At 37.9% G+C, this 21,521-nt stretch overlaps 1 protein-coding gene across 6 annotated transcripts in view; it reads right to left on the bottom strand.

Moving 5' to 3' along the window:
- Positions 1 to 19,857, bottom strand: part of rhea (Talin_middle and talin-RS domain-containing protein rhea) — a 35,902-nt gene extending 16,045 nt beyond the window's left edge. For 3 of the 6 annotated variants that reach the window (XM_018006157.2, XM_018006159.2, XM_018006160.2), the window contains exons 1-2: positions 17,744 to 17,944; positions 6,065 to 6,321 (exon numbers count right to left, since the gene is read on the bottom strand). The gene's annotated coding sequence lies outside the window, so the exon portion shown is untranslated. Of the gene's footprint in view, positions 1 to 2,577; positions 4,192 to 6,064; positions 6,322 to 17,743; positions 17,945 to 19,731 lie in introns of those variants that run through there. The other 3 variants (XM_089466833.1, XM_018006158.2, XM_089466834.1) reach the window with 3 other exon arrangements.
- Positions 19,858 to 21,521: the final 1,664 nt, after the last annotated feature.

Here is a 21,521-nt window from a genome sequence, read left to right as displayed (position 1 = left end):
TTTTTCTTGTATATAAGCAGAAAACAATTAATAATCGCAACAAGCAAGAATTATCCCAAAAATATTAATCGTTTTTATATAATTCAAAAAATTCTCAAAAAAGTCGTAAAAATGCCGAAAAAAATAATAGCACCACTAACCCTTTTCGAGTGAAAATCTATATTTTTCGCAGATTTGAATATCTTCAAAAGCACTAATTGATGAGATTTGTTGGTTATATATCTATTTTGATTAAAAAATTTTCAGAATTTGTGAAAATTTTCAAAAAAAATGGGTCGTGAAGAGCATTACACCACCGAACAACCCAATCTCATCAAAAAGTTGATTTCGGCTCAAAATTTTCACAGGAAAGTTGGTCATTTGATGGGTTGTTCAAATAAAATGATCCACAATGCATTATTCCATAAAAAAAATTGATGAAAAGCGCAGATTGCGCTGAGTTCTGACCCAAAATCATGTCACTCGTCTCATTTACGAGAGTAAAAGGATCCTTTTAAGCCGGCTACTCAACTGAAAAAGGACCTAAACATATCAGCAATGGACCAAACAGTATGGAAATATTTAAGACATCACGATTTGAACACTTTCCGTTCAAGAAAAGTACCATATTTGAATATAAAACACATTTCCAAACGGATGCCGTTTGCAAGGGAAACACAAAAATTGGTCTACGCAGGAATGGAGAAACATACTTTTGAATAATGAAAGTAAGATGCTAATTTTTAGTGGAAAAGGATCGCGGTCCTACGTGAGACATCCACAGAACTTAGAATTCGGTCCTAGATATACAAAAAAAACCCTTAAACATGGAGGATCAAGTGTATTAGTATGAGACTGATTTTTTGCAAACGGCATCCGTTTGGAAATGTGTTTTATATTCAAATATGGTACTTTTCTTGAACGGAAAGTGTTCAAATCGTGATGTCTTAAATATTTCCATACTGTTTGGTCCATTGCTGATATGTTTAGGTCCTTTTTCAGTTGAGTAGCCGGCTTAAAAGGATCCTTTTACTCTCGTAAATGAGACGAGTGACATGATTTTGGGTCAGAACTCAGCGCAATCTGCGCTTTTCATCAATTTTTTTTATGGAATAATGCATTGTGGATCATTTTATTTGAACAACCCATCAAATGACCAACTTTCCTGTGAAAATTTTGAGCCGAAATCAACTTTTTGATGAGATTGGGTTGTTCGGAGGTGTAATGCTCTTCACGACCCATTTTTTTTGAAAATTTTTTAATCAAAATAGATATATAACCAACAAATCTCATCAATTAGTGCTTTTGAAGATATTCAAATCTGCGAAAAATATAGATTTTCACTCGAAAAGGGTTAGTGGTGCTATTATTTTTTTCGGCATTTTTACGACTTTTTTAAGAATTTTTTGAATTATATAAAAACGATTAATATTTTTGGGATAATTCTTGCTTGTAGCGATTATTAATTGTTTTCTGCTTATATACAAGAAAAAATTAGATCAATACATTGATAAATGCACCTAGGAGAACTTCTTAAACTTTGCGTTTGCAAGTGGTGCTATTTTATTTTTCGCAGCTGTATGTATGTCTATATTTATAGCTAATATTAGAAAGGGAAAGAGAAATGCATCTAAAATTACAGCTTACTAAGGTTTCAATTGCAGAACCATTTTTATGGCAGCTCATAAAATTGCGCTAGCATCAAAAGACTTGCGATTTCCCCGCAGATTTTCATAGCTGGCGCATGCAAATGCCACTTGACCAACTTCAGTTCCTCACTCTTCTTCTTCTTCTTCTTCTTTGGCTCATACTAATTGGCAAGCACTTTTCGCTGCGGGGAAGTCCCACTGTGCGACTAATGGATGAAATTTACGGCCAGCCAAGTTTTCTATGGGTCCACTAATTAATTGCCCCAATGTGGAGCCAAGTGCACTTTGGAATGCCTGTTTATTGGAATTCACACATAAACCTAGGGCTTGTTATGTTGCTTTCTTCATTTGTTGATGATAAAAGTTTTGAAATTCAATAAAAGGCTCTATGATTTTACGTCTCGTTTATAGGGGTTTTGGATATAACAAATTTGTTTTCTTCTGTTTTCTTCTTTGTTTTTCTTCTTTATGATTCAATTTGGAATCATTAAGTGCTGCCATGAAGCAATATAATGAAACTAAATATTTATTACTATTAATATTTAGGGCGTTTAATGAAAATTTTGTATAGTATATAAAAGATAATTTATAAATGTTTTCCCCTATAATAATATATATATTGAATTCATTATTTTGTATAGATTTTCTAAAGAAAAGAATATTTGCAAAATAATTCCCAAACATTTTGGTGGCTACTGAAAATCGACTAGTTTATGACTGCGTGCCGTAGCAGTCAGCCTTAATGCTTTAAACTTGCATGCACAGTGCTTGCTGGCGATTAAGAGTGTTGTAGCATACAGCTTTAGTGCTGGAACGTGGCTGGCTTTAAATGTTTATTAACATAAATAAAAATTTGAACAGATTAATTTTTTTAATAAAATAAAATAAAATCAAGAGAAAAAATCGAGGAAAAGTATAGTTTCCTTAAATTTGAATATTTTCTACTTACTCGTCGTGCACATTTTGAAGCTCATTAAAGGAATTTCGTTTAAAATTACGTAATATTTTATGTTCTTTTTTCTCCGTTTCGGTTTTTTCGAAAGGCACTCAGGACTCGTGTATTGTGTTGTGTGTGAGTGTGTGTGTTGTTTGATTTATATTTTTTTAAATATAGCTGTTTTTGTTTTTTTTTTTGTTTTCTTTTTTTTTTTTGGCACGGGTGTGAAGGGATTTTAAAAATCGTTGACTACGACGGGCAGCGCACGACGATCGGAGGGCCCGACTGACACCACTTAATGCGGCGGCAACTGCTGCTCATCGAGCTGAGGCACGTTTGTGGTGTTGAAACGGCGGCACGGATACCCGTTCAGCACGTTTTTGTACAAGAAATTGTACGGAACCGATAAGTTAAGAGCGAAAACTAAAACACAAAATGGAAAACGACTAACACGAGAGCCTAACTCCCTACAACTATATAAATCTGTTTAAAAAGTAGCTTCCAAAAACGCGACTACTACGAATCTCAATATATTCAAATATTCATCTCTATATATAACAAATAACGGCTAAAAACTGTTTGTATACGGTATATATCTATATCTATATATATAGGGTTAAAAACGTTCTGTGTATATATAATCTTAACAAATTTGGTGTATTTGGTGTTTGTTTCTTTAGTTAAGGCAAATTATTGGCAGAGTTCGAGCCTAGGGCCTAAATTTCTAGACAGCTACAAAAAATGTTGCATTAAATTTCTAAGGCACACGACGACAAATGCAACCAAAAACGCGAATCAATTTAATAGTTAATAATTTTTGTTTAATAATTTTTTTTTTTTTTAATAACTTTTAAGGCACTTTGATGTTAAAGACTAAAACGAAAAGGCACGCGTAAAGGCAACAATAACAATAACTTAACAACGTTTTCTTTTTTTTTTCTCAGTTTGAAGAACAAAAGGCACAAAACGGTGGCGCGTGACAACTGCTTGAAGCAACACTTGAACTTGAACTGAAAGAGCAGATGCAGAGTTGGATGCTGGGCTGGCTAGCTGACTGGCTGACTGGCTAGCTGGCTGGCTGGCTGACTGGCTGTTGTTGTCTGACTCGATGATGATGTCAGCGCCTGGCGTTGTGTCCTGCCCGGATCGGAGGCTAGGCCTAGAATGATGTGCTACGCCGGCGACACATCGTGCGCTTCTGATGCAAACATCATTCATGCCACAAGTCGTAAGCAATATGAAAATCAACGGGCGTACAAAAACGAACGAAACACCAACTGGGATGCTGAGCTCTGCTGCGCATGCTCCAAGCCAAAAAACGTTCAAGCTGAAACCGAATTATGGGCAACGACTGCACGTGCAAGAGGGATGGGTGCAGAGATCAACAGCTTTGGGGGTTGGAGTTGCTAGCTGCCACTTTGTCGACTTTTTCTTTTCCTTTGCATACAAATATATATATATGTATATTTTTTGGGCAACTGCGACAACAACCACCAACTGCGCGCCCAATGGGTGGGCCAGGACCACCAATGGCTGCGCTGCTCTGCTTATATACAACAACAAGCAGCAGCAGCAGCAGCAGGAGCAGGAGCAGCAGCATCCTCCTGCCAAGTTGTATAAATGGCAAGACTAACTATTTTTTTTTTTTTTCTATTATATACAAATATATAAATTTATATATTATGCAAAATGGTATGCTTGCTGCGGGATATCTTGACTTGAAGTTTTAATTAGCTTTGATTAATTACAGTCAGCTAGATTAAGTATACGTCACTTGGGCAGCGTCTGCACTGAGCAAATGCAGCTAAAGTAGAAAAAGAAAAAATAAATGTTGACAACTTAACTGAAGACCCTTTTAATCATATGTATATATTGTACATATAGATACCTATATGCATGTATGTATATATGTCTCTATATGGTATTCACAGCCCCAGCTAACAAAGCCAAGTCAAGTCAACTCAGCAAACGCTGCCGCCATGAAAAAACTCAACTGGCGCGACTTTCTGGCGCCACAGCCTCCATTTTGTCTGGCCATATAAAAGTGTATGTGTGTGTTAGTGTGTGTGTGTGTGTGTTGGCGCGTGTGCGTAGGAGTCCTGTGCCAGCAAGGAATCTGCACAGCTAACACTTTGCTGTGCTTGACGACAACGGCGATTCGATTCAGCATAAAGTAAAAACTTGCCAGAGAGACAGAGCATGGGGTATGCCAGACTAACAGGCAGCAGCAGACAAGAAATGAAGCTAGAAATGCTCGTATACAGATTCATTAGACTAAAGCTTCCAACACGCTATGTTAATGAGCGATCTGGCATCTCTGTTAAAAGATAAAAGGCTGCTAGATGGGTCAATCGAATATGGACAACCCTATATATATCTATGTCTTCCAATCTCTCATTTAGCTTGCAAATCTTATCAGACTTCATATCACAGTCTACATAGGGCATTGGCTCGTCTATCATTTGAGATGCGCATCGGCACCCTCTGATTGCTTTGCTTCCACTCCCGTTTATTTGCGTGGGCGGCCAAAGGATAACAGAATGTCATGTAGACTGCGCCAATGTGGAGCCTTTTATGTAATTTCCACAATTTTTATTTTGTGTTTGCGAGCAAATGAAAAGAAATAAAATGGAAGAAAGAAAGAATTTCGCTCGCATAAATGGTCTGAGGCAGCAGAGCCAGAGGCAGAGGCATAAAAATTTTCAAGAAGAAGAGGAAAACAACAATATCAAATCCATAAAAACCATGGAGAGACACTGCGAGGCCTATTCAAAGTTCGTGCAGTCAAATTTGCTGAATCACAACTCCCCCCACAAAAGAAAAAGAAAAGCAGAGAAAAAAGTTATCTCTATGAAAATTATATTGTTTTAATATCTAACGAAACTGTAGGGTATTCAAAGTTGGGCAGTCGTTAAACGAAACTACTTCTGAGGTAGTTTGAGCGGGCCCCTACTGAAGGAGAGTAGCTCGTAAACCTATTTTTTACCATCACTTAGTTATGTTTTATAGCAGTTTGGTAGCACTTTGTAATCAGCTAAAATGAAATGTTTGGGAACAGGGAGAGTTTGACTGGAATATACCCTGTATTAGCTACATTAGTAGAACAGTAGCTGGATTAACAAAGTAAACGAGTTATATATACATAGCACATAGCATATTGGTTTTGCTGAAATGCATAATACAAGCATAAAGGGCGTGGCAAAGCCCATTCCTCATAGGAGATCGATCTAGCTCTGTTTTGTCTGTCTATATTATGAAGTTGTCGCTCTTTTAACTTAAAAGACTAACATAAAATAACACAAAATAATTTGTTGAGTACATTACATATGTGATACATTACATATGTGATAAACATGCATTATTATGTGTTATAAATATATTTGATTGTGATTCTTGAGCCTTTTAAATAAATAATTATATAATTCAGTATACATAAGTATGCTATTATATATTTAAAGATATACATTTATATATAGACTTATTCATAGGAAAAACTCACCTCAATTTGCATTAGCCGAAATCGGTGCCAGTTTTCAGTTTTGAAGCAGTTTGCAGTTGGTTCGTTTCGGTAGTAGTAAAAATGAAGTGAAGTTAATGTTTTTTTTATTTTTAGAAAGTTTCGTGCTAATTGTTGTCGTTGTTGCGTTTGCTTCGTTGTGGTTGCTGTGGTTGTTGTTTCTTATTGTTTCTGCTACCTCTGTTTCTTCTTCTTCTTCGTCTTCTAGTTGCTGTCGTTAAAATATTTGCTTAAGAAATCTGCAAGTAAAAAAGTGAGTTATAGACGTAAGTGCGATAAGTGCTTGATGTAATATAAATCTTTCAACAGTTTTCGAGAGGGGAAAATGGAAAATGGAATTGCATGCCACAGCAGTGCGGCAGCAGTGGCAGCAGAACTTGCTGCACGCATCTGAAACGCATTTTTCCTGTTTTCATTTTCCATATTAGCGAAGCGCGACCTCACCAGCAGTGGATGCCACATGCTGCACGTAGGCACATATATGGGCAAATGCCACCAAGTTGTTGCAGACAGCAGCCGGGTTTATCAGCTAGCAACAGCAGCAGCAGCAGCCACAGCATCAGCTAAAGAATGTTGCACCCGACTTTTCCATTAGCGTTGTTTTGTTTATAAAAATCAATCAACACCCAAAAGCCCAAAAGCTGAACAAAGCGTGACTAAAAATGGGCTAAGACCGAGGCCGAGTCCAACTGCCAGCAAGGCGGTTGCTGCAGTTGCTGCAGCCCGGCCAAGAATGCGGCAAGTGGCAAGAGTCAAGAAACCATTAACAAGTCAGCGCCGACTTGGAGCAATGAAATAGAAAATGAGCCGAGCTGACCCACCTCTGTGGCAGGTGCAATCAGCTAGGCGGCTCGTTGACACCCGCTGCGGCTGTAAAACAAAAGTTGCCGCATTTCGTTTGTCAACTATTTGTGGCGTGGGCCACCGATTGTGGCGTCGGTGTGGGCGCTGCAGCACTTGACAACTTGTTTGGCTCTATCTGTCTGGCTGATTGTGGGCCGATTGTGTTTGGCCAGCGGTTCAAGTCGGAGCTGTTGCTTTGCCGCTTGATAACGAGGCACGTAGTTAAAGCGAACACAATCTGAGACCTTGGCACGATTCTCACAATCATCACTAAACGATACTCAATAGCTGCTTGGGCGCTGTGGCACGTACGATCCGTGGGCGTGGCCGCTGATTGGATATGCTCAAGTTAACTACTCGTCTCTAAATAGTTAAGTCACAAGCAGAAGAAAGTCGAGAGGCGAAGAGATCCAATGGATGCTGATGCATTAACTATTTTGGAATTATAATCTGAATAACTGAGAAGGTAGAGTTAAAAGATGTTGAAATAGTAAGTCAAGGAGATGAAAAGTCAGCAAAGAAAGAAGCAACAGAGAAAATGTAAAGAAACAAAAAAAAACTTTAAAAATAAAATGATATTAATTTATTAAATTTATTATATGAGGAGAGAAAATGTTAGAAATAAAGAACTTATAGGGGTTCCAAGCAAATAAATTTCCTTAGCTCGAATTATTTATAATTTCCAAGCCAATTTCTTTGCTGATATATCTTATAAATCACATAACGCAAGATAAATCATAAATATAAAAAAGTCGTTTTTATAAATAACACAAAATTTAACGTAATAGAAAGCAGAAAACCTAAATTCAAATGCGCAAAAGTTTGGCCAACGAATAAAAGCCAAAAGCCCACAGATTTTAATTAAGCCAAAAAAACATAGCTACAGCAGCTAGACTAGCTAGCATCGTCTGTGTATATATACAAGTGTGGTATAGGGGCAACTAAAAATAGAGAAAAATCAACGATGAAACTTTTTCAAGGTAAACAAAGCATAATTCGGAGAGTGGCATAAATCTCTCACTGAGAGATCCAATGGATTTTCCATGCCCAATATGCTGGTTGGGATCGGCGCTGCTCTGCTCTAATGCCTCCCTCTGTGAGATGCTGGGCTCATCAATGAAAGAAAACAGCCTACTGATCCACCTTCCCCGCCTTCTGCTGCCCAGTTCATGTCACAAATTTCATGGCAGACTGAAAATAGAACGAAATCTATGAGGCGGAGGAGCCTGTACAAGATCAGAGCAACCATAAAATGCCGGCTAAAGTTGACGTCAAAAAAAAAAAAACAACAAGGTGTGACAAACATTTCAGTTGATCTTTGTGTGTAAGACCAGGGGCCACATGATGATCATCACTGAGCAGTGATGATGATTGCCTTTGAAAGGTGTTGATCATTAATGATCATTGAACACTGCTACTCATCATGGACCACAGATGATCATTAGAACAGTGTGATACTGGCCTATCTGGAGCTCCCTTCGAAGAATTATATATTCATTTATGCGTATCACTTGCTGATCATGATCACAAATAATTACAACTGATCGCTGGTCATCTCTGATGATCGCTAATGATCATCAGTTCGCGCGCTTGTGAGCATAATGTGTATTCATTTTGGCTGACTAATTTGTAATGATCAGTGATGATCATTAGAGATAGCTAATGCTCATTAGTTCCCCTGTGATGCTGGCAAATCTTGAACGCCCCCCAAAATTGTGTATTCAGACAATTTGCTGGCACTGAGTCTGGGCCTTTGTGTATTTGGGGTCTTTCATTTGATTTTTACGCGAATGACTCATCGTTGAATTTTTAGATATTTCATTTCATGCATTTTAGGTGTACGACCAGATGGTATAGTGAATTGAATCGTATTTGTATTAGCTGAAGCTACAATTGATGTCAGCGGAAATTCTGAGGCGTTGACTAACATCTAAAATAATGGTAGTTGAATGTGTGTATAAATCTAGAACTCAATTAAACACAATTCATTGACTTTTCAGTTGAATTAATAATAAGAAAATAAATATTTATATTTCAAATTGTAAAAAAATCTTCGTCATGTAATGCTGAATACAAGAGTATGGTGTATAGTTTATAGGTATGGTATATATGTATAATAGTTCGGGTACAAATACTTGAAAATTCTATTAGGAAATTCTCTTACGAACTTTACAAATCATACAAATCATGCTACATAATCATATAACTGAATATTACAAGAGCCTCCACAGCTGAAGAACTTAAGCCCTATGTTCTTCCAAATCTCCGCGTAATTTAGATAACATCTTTTCAAATGCTTTTTACTACCATAACTTTTATACTCTGAACACATCGTTCAACCACATAATCTTGGCGATATAATCAGAAGCTTATTTTCCTTTCATAGATACATATATTTAACCTATTTAAGAAGTCATTCAACTTTAACTTTATACATATATCGCACAGCTGATCGCTGGCTAGCAATTTATAATATTTAGTAAACATTTCGCGTTGGGCAGCTGCGATAAGATTTCGCTGGAGTTTCTAAATGCAAATTGTAAAAGCAAAGTAGAGCGAGATTAACAAAGCAGCTGGCTAAAGCAAATAAACGCTATAGCTAAAAAGAGGAAGACAGAGGGTGAGAGAGACAGCAAGTGATAGTGTGTGAGAGAGCTGGCAGTCTATTGGGTCAACTAGACAACTAGACAAGAGCGAACTTTGACTCGCCAGCTCCGACTGAGACTGAGACTTGGGAAATGGCACTCTGGATGTAACTGCAGATAACCCCAGCTGTAATTTGAGTAAACAAGACTTTGAGACGCAGACGTCGTCACTCGGGCAACTCTTCGGCACACACAATGCCGCACAAATTTTGTATCACTATCAACAACAACAACAACAATGAGCATTCACTCTCTGGCTTATTGATGGCAAAATCCAGATAAAAGATGCATTAAAAGTAACAAAATACACAATAAATAAACACAAACAATAGCAAACAAACAAATCAAATCGAATGACGTTTCGAACCACTGAGAAGGGTAGAAGGTTTGCTTTGCGAAAAGTGGGCGTGGCATGGATTGAGTGGGTGGATTGTGGTTGATGTGGCTGTCGGTTGAGTGGCTGAGTGGCCCTGTAATTTTCAATTAGAATGCATCAAGGTGGAAAAGGGGGGAGAAACCACACACACACTCTCTCTCACACCCACCCACCCATACACACGCACACACATCCATTCATAATGACAACAAATTATGTCAACAGATAAACATCGCTGAAGCTAATTAAAAGGCCTTGTGACTCTTTGCTTGCAGCTTAGCTCCAATTAAGTTTCACTTATGCTGTTTAAAGATTATCAATTGAGTCACGTTGGGAATATCCTTTCAGTTCGAGCTGTCGCTGCTCAGTCTACGCATCCTCCAGGCAGCACTTGAGGCCAATGCCAAGAAAACATTTTATGATTGGCTGCCAACAAAAAAAAAAAAAAAAAAACAAAAAAAAACAAAAAAAAGCGTTGAGGGAACTTCTCATTCCCAGCTACTTTAACCTAAAGCAAATGCTACAACTGCTGCTGCTTCTTCTTATTCATTTGCTAGTGCTGCTGCTGCTGCTTCGCCTGCTCCTTTTGCAGGGGTCGCAAAAAATTAGGCTCCCGCCAGTCGGGCTCCAATGTGATTTTCGCACAAGTGAGTGCCAAGAGAGACAAACATAAATACATGTATGTATATATGTACATGCACACATATATGCGCACACATACAAACAAGCATGCACTGAGAGAAACAATTGGCGAATATCTTTTAATTATTTTTTATTTTTATTATTTTATATATACAGTTATTATACTATATAACTATAAAGTCTACGGAAAATTTGAGCGATACATATAAATATATATTCAGTTAAGAGATAACAAAATTAATTTATTTTAATCAAAATGTTATCTATTTTGTGATAAGTTGTAGACTTAAATAAATAGATATATAAAAATATTTTTCTTTTAATTTATTTATTTATTTTTTTTTAATTTATATTTTTATTTATTATTTACATACTGGAAATTCTCTTTCAAGCCGTTTTTTCAGACTCAAAAAGATTTTAATCTCTGCTTCATTAATGCAAATTTTCTTACATGACTCGACTGTGGAATAGCTAGTTAATTTCTCTCAGTGCAAATACATATATTACTACAGACTGAAACTTATATATGCTATATATATAGCACTTGGGCGGCTCCCGTTGCTACGTTGACTTTGGCATGCGATTTGCGTACTTGAATGCCACATTGCATCCATAAACTAACTGAGAATAAGACGTAAAATGAGATATACGAGGGAGGACGAGGAGGGGTACGCAACTGTCGAACGGACTGGCACAAAGGCTTTCATTGATTAAAGCCTGCGCCCTGGCCCCTGCCACGCCCATCAAGGCCAGGCGAGAAAACTCGCGATAACTGCCAATGGACACGCCACACGCCCAAACAGACGGAAAAGGGGTTTTTATTATATTTTATTTGTATTTTTTTCCGTATTTTGTTTTTTTTTTTTTTTTTTTTTTTTTGCAGCATATCAAATCACTTAGGGGAATGAAGATTTAATTGGGTGGTGCGACGGTGCAGTGGTGCAAGCAGCGAGGATTTGAGCATTGACAGTTTATGAGTGGAGCACGCAAATTTTTTTTTTTTTCCATTTATTTATTTTGTATATTTTTTTGTAGTTACTTAAACTTTGGGGTTGGGCAAACAGACGGAGTTAGGCCAAACAAACTACTGAGGGGAAGATCTTTTAGCAAATGAATGTTTAGCTTGGAATTTAAAAACGTAATGAGGGAGAGGATATCAGAGTGAAACCATATCTGTATATATGCAATCAGAAGAAATACAACTTAGACAGTAGAAGAAATATGAAACATACGAAAATACAGTTGGACACAACTGAATATATATCATATTTATGTATATCAATAATTATGTATATAAAAAAATTATATCTGATTTTAGGCAAGATCTTACAAAGTAACTCTGCATTTCTGCCATTGAGTATTTTCCATTCCAAAGATATTTGATTTTCATTCACTTCGTTGTCTGCACTTTTCATTTCATTAAAATTCGCAGACAGTTTAATCAACACTAATATATACTAAAACAAGTAAGAACGTTGCAGTCGGGCGTTACCGACTGCGGAATACTCATTCACATCCCATCAACAATTTAGTAGTTAAGTTTCGTTTTAATACTGTAGAATATACAGGTTTTTCCGATTTGCCACGCCCCAACTGGGCGTAGACACCTCATTTTTGGTCAGTTTTTAGAAAGAGATAACGTTACCCTAACTGCAAAGTTTGAATGCTTACCCTAAAAAAATGTGAAAATTACAGGGTATTTTTCGATATGCCACGCCCCTAAAGAGGCGTAAAAATTATTTTTGGGGAATCGATAGAGGAGGCTACCAGTAACTCAACTATCCAAATTTGAAGCTTCAAGCTATTATACTTTAGGAGATATAAACTTTTGCGGTTTGCCACGCCCCCTGTGGGCGGACATATATCCGACAAAACTTTTTGGTCTTGGGTGATCAGTCCGAGTATATATACAAAATTTGAGGTCTCTGCCATCAATAGTGTCCAAAATATAGGAGAATTTTAAAAATCACTATATCTTCAGGTCCGATTTGCCACGCCCCTAACGGGCGTAGACTTATAATTTATCTTCAGACTTTATAGAATCATACCATTAGCTGACGTGCAAAATTTCAGCATTCTAGGTTTACAACTTTAGGAGATATAGTTTTATCCGATTTGCCACGCCCCCAATGGGCGTAGATATATCCGCCATAGCTCGTGATCTTGGGTGGTCAACGCGGACCTACATACCAAGTTTCAGCTTTCTAGCTCTTCAACAAACATGATTTCTGGTATATGGGAAAATGCATTTTCCGATTTGCCACGCCCCTAGTGGGCGGATCGGGAAAATTTTAACACTTTATAAATCGGAGATATACACGAGTATGTGTTCCAAATTTCAAGTCTCTAGCTTCAATAGCGCCGAAATAGATTGCGTTCATACGGACAGACGGACAGACGGACGGACGGACAGACGGACAGACGGACAGACGGACGGACAGCAAGACGGACATTGCACAAAACCAATATACTGATTCACTTTCGTGAATGAGTATAAAAAAAGCAACTACAATCAACTGTATAATAATAAAAAACATTTGACAGATGTTTTAAATGCTTAATTAATATCAAGAAATAGAAAATAAACGTATTTGTCGCTATATCTAGTTACAAATCAAGTATTGAATGACTGACAGATTGTATATATACATATATATATATAGTATTTACACAATATAAGCTCTAGCTGTGAACGCGTGACGTAATTAAGCAAAAGGTTTTATGATAGTAGCCCTACCCTGGAGCGTCTCAGATTAAATGCGGTAAGCACAAGGAATGTAAACAGTTATGAGAATTTATATAGGTATTTATATAAACGAGTAAACACATACACATACATATATACAGTGAGTAGATAAAGCGAATGCGAGTAGCGAATTCCAGTTTGCATATTTAAATCTTTTCATAATTTCAACAAGGCGACTGACTTGAGTCTCAAGACCGCGAGTCTTGTCTATATATAGACAAGATATAAATATACAATACACATATTTAAATGCATATGCAAAACGAAGAACGCACGCACACACACACACACACACACAGACACACGCCGAGTTGCAATCAATGCATATTAAAATGATTATTATAAATCCTTATCAGGCCGCTCAGAGTCAACAATGAGACTTCCTTCGATGACTAAGCGCCTGGCTGACGCAAAGCTGAAAAAAGTGGGCTGTCAGCCAACGGGGCGTGACCAGCAGCAGCAAAAAGGGAAATACTCGAAATTCCAATGAGTTAGCCCCCCACACTCGAATCCGATTGCGCTTTGGTTTCATTTTCGCTCACTCTCCATCTCTCTCTCTCTGCCTATCTCTCTCTCTTTCTCGCTCTCTGTATCTCTGTTTGGAGCAGCTTCACCTCCAGCTTCACCATTTGCCACTTGCCACTTGAGTTCCGCGTAATTAAGAAACATTCCAAAACAATAAACCATATATATACAAAAATATCTATATATAAATATGTATATGCCGGAATATGGCCAAAGCCTATCGAACTCAATAGAAATACTGAATTTCTAGTTCTTGCTCAAAACGTAAACTTGTATTTTTGGTTTATATTGCGCTTTTTCAAAATACCCTGTGGCCGAAAAAAAGGGAGTGTTACTACTGTGCTAAGTTATGAAACAGACTACAGAAGGTCGACTTTAATTTTCATATTCAGGAATATGTACTGAACATATGAGCAAATCGTTTGAGAAAATATATGATTGAATATCTGGGTTATTTAAGAAGATTCAACGAATTATGTTGAGACTCTAGCTACTTTTATTAATTTTTCCCAATTTAAAGGGTATCTGTTAGTCTTACACTCTTGTTTTGGACACCTTATTTTGTTTTTTTTTTTTCTTACTTGTGCTTTTCTGTAAATTTGTGTTTGGGTTGTTGTTTCTGAAACATGTGTGCGGCAGCAGTTTGAAAGGCGGCATAAACGAAACAGAAGTATCTGTATCTGTATCTGTATCTGTATCTGTATCTGTATCGACATACATATATTGCCACACACTCACACACACACACAGAGTGTGTGTACTTAGATATGTGTGAATGCATGTATTTTGTTGTTTCTGTGTGCAGTGCACAAATAAAATGCTGAGGCGTTAAAAAAATAGAGCACACACAGTTGTTATTTTTATAAATTTTTTAATTGTTATTGCTGTCTACATTGTTTTTGTTGCAGTTGTTGTTGTTGTAGCTGTTGCCCATTTGGAGCAGTGAATTTTGATACGATACAAAATTTTCAATTTTCTTGCTTAATTTGTTTCAATTGAGCTTGAAACATGAGGCAAACATTTGCTTTTCGGCGTTTTTACTTTGCTTTCTTTCGTCTGAGAAGCTTTTGGTGAGGCTAACAACGATTTTAAATGGAACAACATAATTTCAGTATGTTTGGTTTACAAGTAAAAAAGAACTACAAAATTTATAAACTTTAAGAAAATGTTGATGGATTTTGAAAAATACTTTGTACAGACTTTCAAGAGTTTTCTATATAATATTGATAGAAATTTCAAAGCCTGGTTAGTTTTAGATTACTACTATACATCAATAGATCATCTAAATACAATACTTTGTGTTTTATCTTCCTGGAGCTTTAGAGAAATAAATCACGTAATTGCAAACGATTAAAACGATTTCACAAAAAAATCAATTAATGCTAGACTATAAAGAAGAGACATACAAGAGGCAGACAATAACAGATCGTAAAATAAAGTACGTCTTGAGCTATATAAGAGGCTATATATAGCATATAGGCTTTATAGAGAAAACGCGTAAACGCAATTCGAAAGTTGTGCGACAACAAATCAATATATATATATATTTTTTTTTTTTTTGGTAGCTGCGATGCCATTTGGACATGGAACACAGAGACAGGAAAACAAGTGTAGTAAATATTTAGTAAATGCAAAACGAATGCGGACTCAATTAATATAGCATGCGAAAACTATTTAAGCCAGAAATTTAAAAACCAACGAAATTCGAGCTGAGACGCCCACAAATGCCAACAAAACTGGCCCAGATACAAATTCGAATCGAGTTAAGTTTTTCATTTGCATTTTTTTACTCAATGAAATTTTGTAGTGTGTATGCAAGATTGTGTGTGTGTGTATGTGTGTATGAGTGTGTACACGCAGCGGATGCATAAGTCGGACAAATCCAATTGGAAGCCCACACAGCGACAACAACAGCTACAACTGCAACAACAACAACAAAATGGAGAACGCGACAATTTGAGAGCGTTGACATGGAGTGAAAATGAGCTTTGATTTCTTTATATGTGATTTGTTTATGTGGCCAGGCCAGACCATAACTGCGGCTTATAAATAAGGTCAAAAGCAATGTGTGTAGCGCGAAAGACAAACGGAACGAGCATTGATATATTCGTAAAGAGATAATGGAGAGTATACAAGATACGCCCACAAAAGCCGCAGCAGCGAAATTTGCCAAACGATCCAAAAAAGAGGGCAGCAACTGAGCCGCTGACTGCGACGCTGACTGAGAAGCCAGCGCCGACTGCGACTGCGACTGGCTAATGACAGATGACAAAAAAACAAGTAAGAAAGCTCTAGTCGAGACTGCTCGACTACGAGATCCCCTGAACCCTTGGAGTGCTAGCTATTTCAATAATTTTTCGCGTCTTTCAGCTTACACAAGAAACACACACACATACACAAACACATACACACACAAGCACCCACGCATAAACACGCATGGGCTGCAGTGTGCGCTTACTATGAGAACTTAATTGTTTAATAACTTTTTTTGTGGACGTACGATCTTCATGAAACTTTCAGATTATGATTATAACATGGATATGCATGTAATTGCCAAAGCACAAGTCTCTAGTATTTGAAATACGCTTTTTACAAAAGTGAGGGTGAGGGGGTGAATTTAAGGGTGGGGGGGTAAATTTTAACAAAAACCGAAATTGTATAAATTGCATATAAGCATACATTAAAAATTTGGAGACTCTAGCAATAAAGGTGTAGAAGATATAATTTTATAACTGGTTTTCGATAAAGTTTTTCATCGATAAAAAAAGATCGGGATGAGTTATCGAATTTTAATGATAAACTCGATATCCGCGCTGTAATTACGAACATTTTACAAAAAATTTGAAGTCTCTAGCTCTTATATCTTCGGAAATCGACGCGTTCAAACATACGGACAGACGGACAGACGGACAGACGGACAGACAGACAGACGGACAGGGCCAAATCAACTCAGCTCGTCACCCTGATCAAGAATATATATACTTTGTGGGGTCTGCCACGCCTCCTTCTGCCTGTTACATACATTTCAACAAAACCATTATACCCTGATTTCCCATTTTCAATGGGTTCAGGGTATAAAAAAAAAAACTGAAAAAGCTGAGCGCACAGAGATTGAAATGCAAATAAAAAGCGAACAAACGAAATAAAAACAAAAACGACAAATGGCGCGCACGTATCTCAAAGATACACAGATACATACATACATAGTATACGAACAAAATAAATAAATAAAGTAGCACAGCCAGTGGAGGAGGACGCGCAGTAGCAGCTGCCTAGGCAAACTAGCTGGCTGCGCAGCATACAAACACGCACACACAGATACACTGGGAAACACTTATACAAATCATATGTATATATGAAACGAAATATAGAATTGAACAAGAAAAAAAAAACACACTAATAAAATAAAGTCAGGGGCAGCGGCTACGTCAGCGGCAGCGCGATGAGGTAATACGCCTGCCTGTGCTTGTTTTTAACTTTATGAACAGCATCAGATAAACCGAAAGAAAGAAGGAAAAAAATAAAATAAAACACTTTTACGCTGCTGCTGGCTAATTTATAAGAGTCAAGGATTCTTATTGGCTGCAGTCTGATTTGATTTTCTTTGATTTTCACGCGCTGCGCAGGCGCCGAGCATAATGTAGGCGCGTGGGCGCGTTTCAAGATTACACAATTAATTTGCTTATTTGTGCTTAGGTGTTCTTGTTGTTGTTGCCTTTTGGTAAGTTATCCATAGAAATAGCGCCATATGTCACGCACTAATACGCACAAGACACATTCGCACATGCACACACAGACACTAACACACATGTACAGCAGCCGAAAATTCGGCGATAACTACTGCATAAGTATGTGTGTATATATAGCTGTATACATTTATATACCTTCTGCTGAATTTCTGGCGCTTTAAATTTGTATTTATTGCCTTTTGATATTTGAACTTGAATATCGCATATATGCACACACACACAGAGAACACACAAAAATATATGTATGATAATATTTTTCTTATTTTTTTATACACTTCGCAGAGAATTTATCGATATCGGCGACGGCACGAATCGGCACCGACGACAGCTAAAACAGAACTGAAGCGCGCCTACAGCTGCGCGCCGAACGCAAGCGGCTCAAGAGAGCGAGAGTGAACACAAATGAAGAAATGAGCACCAAACGCGGCACCTGCTGCGCTCTCTACGCTCTTTGGCGCTCGATCGTCAAGACAGACGGGAATGTAAACAAAACAAAAACTGGCAGAGACGGAGAGCAAGCCAGTGAGTGAGTGGGAGAGTAAGCTGTTAAAAGAAGAGCTGGGGACCCTTGCTAGTGGGTGCATAACAAACGCAAAAACAATGACAACAACAACTTTAATGTGGATGACTAATTTCTGTTAGTGATGGCTGTTGTTATTGTTGCTTTTTCTCTTTTGTTTTACAAATTTATTGCAAGACGAAAAGAGGAAGCGGTAAAGTGGAAGTGGAAGTGAATAAATAGTCAAGGCGCTCAAAAGTATTAGTCACTTTCCAATTAGCTGGAACACTTAATAGACGACAATAGCCATTGTGCGTAAACAACAACAAAATTTGTCACACGTTGCAAAGGGCCGTAAATTGAATTAAATTGCAAGCTGCAATTTGTATAAATAGCTCTATATACAGACAAAAAAGTGTGTAAACAAATGAGGCGAGCTTCGGTGGATGATGATGAGTCGTGAGTCGTTCGTCCCCTTGTTTTTCAATTATGCTCAATTATTGACACAGTCATTAGGCAATTGATGAAGCGACGCGCCGCTTCTTACTCTCCCTCTCCATCTGACAAACAACAGAGACTTGAAAGAGATTTCACATCTTTAAGTCAGCGGGAGATCCACACGCGCCTCCGATTCTGACTTTATAGCTCACTCCGGACTCTTAAGGGTTGCAATTGCATTTAATTAAGCCAATTCGCCAATTGTCTGATTGACTGGCTGCCAGCTGAGACTCTAAACACTACTCAGAATCTGTTGCTGCATTCTTAAAATTTCTTTTCTCTTGCTGTAAGTAAGCCAGTTTAAGTATGTGTACTATAGTAGAAGACCGTCGTTGACTTATCTTATCTCTAACTGAGCGCCGTAATCGTACGTTTGTATGTTTTGGTGTGTATTGACTTCTCAATCACAACACATACGGACGATAAGGCTGTCATCAAGCACTAATAATAACGAAATTGACTACAAGGAAAGCAGTACAGAAAGCCGTACTACAAATGAAATTACTTACTTATAAGCAATGCTGCCTCAATTTGAGTATTTTATTACAAATCAAATAAAAGAGTTTAGTTAAATATTTTCGACATTTTTCAACACTTTTCACTCCTTGTGGTCAAGCGCTGGTTGGAGCGTGGTTCGTGCTCTTATGGTAATTGAATTACATGTAGGATATATTTTTGCTGTTGTTGTTGGTCTCAACTGTGCGTGGGGACGAATGAAGTGTGCTGCAAACAAGGCTCGCGCTGTTTGGTGGCAAATAAAGTTGCACTTAATTAGCATAAACGAACACACAAATACACACACACATTCACACGGACAGCATGCGGGTGATGACAGTAGCGGCAGCCGCTATAAACTCCAGCTGGTCGCTTAAACGCATTAAATTTGCTAGCGGCGCCAGAGAAACGGGTCAAAATTCGCGTGACCATCATAACAAATATGAAAAGGGCAACCAACTGGGGCGCTGCCGCTGACCACCCCAAAGGAGGGAGCCACACTAACATCAACAACAACAACACAAGTTTGCAGCTGAATTTGCATTGGCTTTGTTTGCCCGCACACAACACAAAAACTGTATATCCTCTAATTGCACCTGAATTTTGGCTTGTTTAATTATTAGAAACTTACAGAATTGTGTGGAAATTCAGGTGCGAAGATAGTTAAAAATGTATAAATAAAATAACACAATAAAACGGGACGATAGAGTGGGTCGCGCTTTTCGATACTTGCGGTGCAACACTGTGCCCAACTATCGATATAAGTCTCAAGTCGTGGGCGATAAGCGCCAGTGCAATGTGACGATAGTTGTGCATGAATGCGCGCGCAGGTGCCTACTAGGCGCCAATATTTAAATTTTCCCTATAATTCGCTGAATGAAAACTGTTAAACAACTTTAAGATGTTCAAGCTTGGATATAGAATTGGTATATACAACAACAAAATGATTAATGATAGGACAGATGCTTGCGCACACCCCCACATGGATGTTTGATAAATTTGTCTGCCTTTCCTGCGATCAGCGCTTCCGGCGTGAGTTTGTGCTTTATTTTATTTCAGTTTCTTCTTTTTTTTTTTTTTGTTAGCGACTGCCTTGTCAGGCGTTCAATTCAACCCCAAGATAGAAATCTCGACTGTGTTGCCAAAAACACAACAAAACTAAATTCTTGGCTAGCGAAAAGTAACATGTAATAGAAATCATAAAAATAAGGAAAATTCATGACTTTGGCGAAAAACTCAACGGACCGCATATCGTGCGACATTCGCAGCGGGCAGAAATCGGAGTGCGAGGCTGGGCTAAGCCAAAAACTTGACTAAGCGCTTAACGCTGTTGTATGTCCTTCTGCTCATTTGGGGTTGTAAGCCAGTGAAATAAAAATAAATTTAATGTTCCTGTTTTTCGACGACGCCGACGACAGCCACCCATATCATATGCGTAATTTATGCTACAAAAATATCTCGAGCATAAACAGGAAGCAACCTACTCCGATGCACGCTTCATCATCCAATTCCAATTCCATTCCCAAGTCAAAGTCAAGTTGTAGTCGCGCTTCATGTTGGGCGGCAAATTCAATTAATTTCAATCGAACGCCTGTCGTTTCTGTGCATCCGGCATCGATGCCCATTTCGATCCCTTCCGAAGATGCTGCTCACAGATAGAGAGATGGTTCGCACGCGCCCCAGCACTATGGGAAATCTATAAATCTGCCTTTCCTATTATGACTCTAGAGCTGATATATAGCATATATGTATCTCCCATTGAGCGCCTGCTGCGTCATTGCCTTTCGTTCCGGTTGAGTTTTCACCGAAAGAAAAAGAGATTTATGTCACTTTGTTGGCACAACAAAAACCGTAAGCCTTTTCCTATACCACGGACGTGGAGTGACCCACTTGGGACTTGGCGACTTGTGTTGACCAACAGCCGCGCTAATTGAGCGATCTTCCGGTTGGCTAATGGGTTAAAAGTGCTCGGACTTCAGCTCATATATCATCATGCACTATGTCCAAGAGCTGTGATAATTTCGGCATTTTATCAACCAAAATTTAAGGGTTTTTCGCGCCAGATTTATTCTCCTTGTCGAGATTTATTGCACTCTAATTGCATGACCAGTTCTCAATTGCTGGCGAGACTGCAAATGGCACTTGGGAGACACATTAAACATGTTAATTTTCCTTGAGTATTAGGTTTTATGTTGAACATGAGATATTTGGAGAGATGGGATTTTAGGAAAGTTGTGGCATAAGGGATAAGATATGGAAGAAACTGCATTTCTGGTGGGAAAATTACAAATGCATTAAATTCAAAATCTAAACTTGCTTGAAAAAAAAACACAAATAGAAGTTTTCAATGTCAAGTCGAGATCAGCTTTTTTAGACAAGCTTGCCAAGTTAGTTTACTTTCCATTTAATAAAATCTCTACA

The sequence above is a fragment of the Drosophila arizonae genome, chromosome 4 (assembly GCF_054131065.1).
Source record: "Drosophila arizonae isolate 15081-1271.41 chromosome 4, UAZ_ARI_1.0, whole genome shotgun sequence".
NCBI lineage: Eukaryota > Metazoa > Arthropoda > Insecta > Diptera > Drosophilidae > Drosophila > Drosophila arizonae.
Note: the sequence above shows the minus strand (reverse complement) of the source record. Positions and strands in the feature narration are given on the sequence as shown.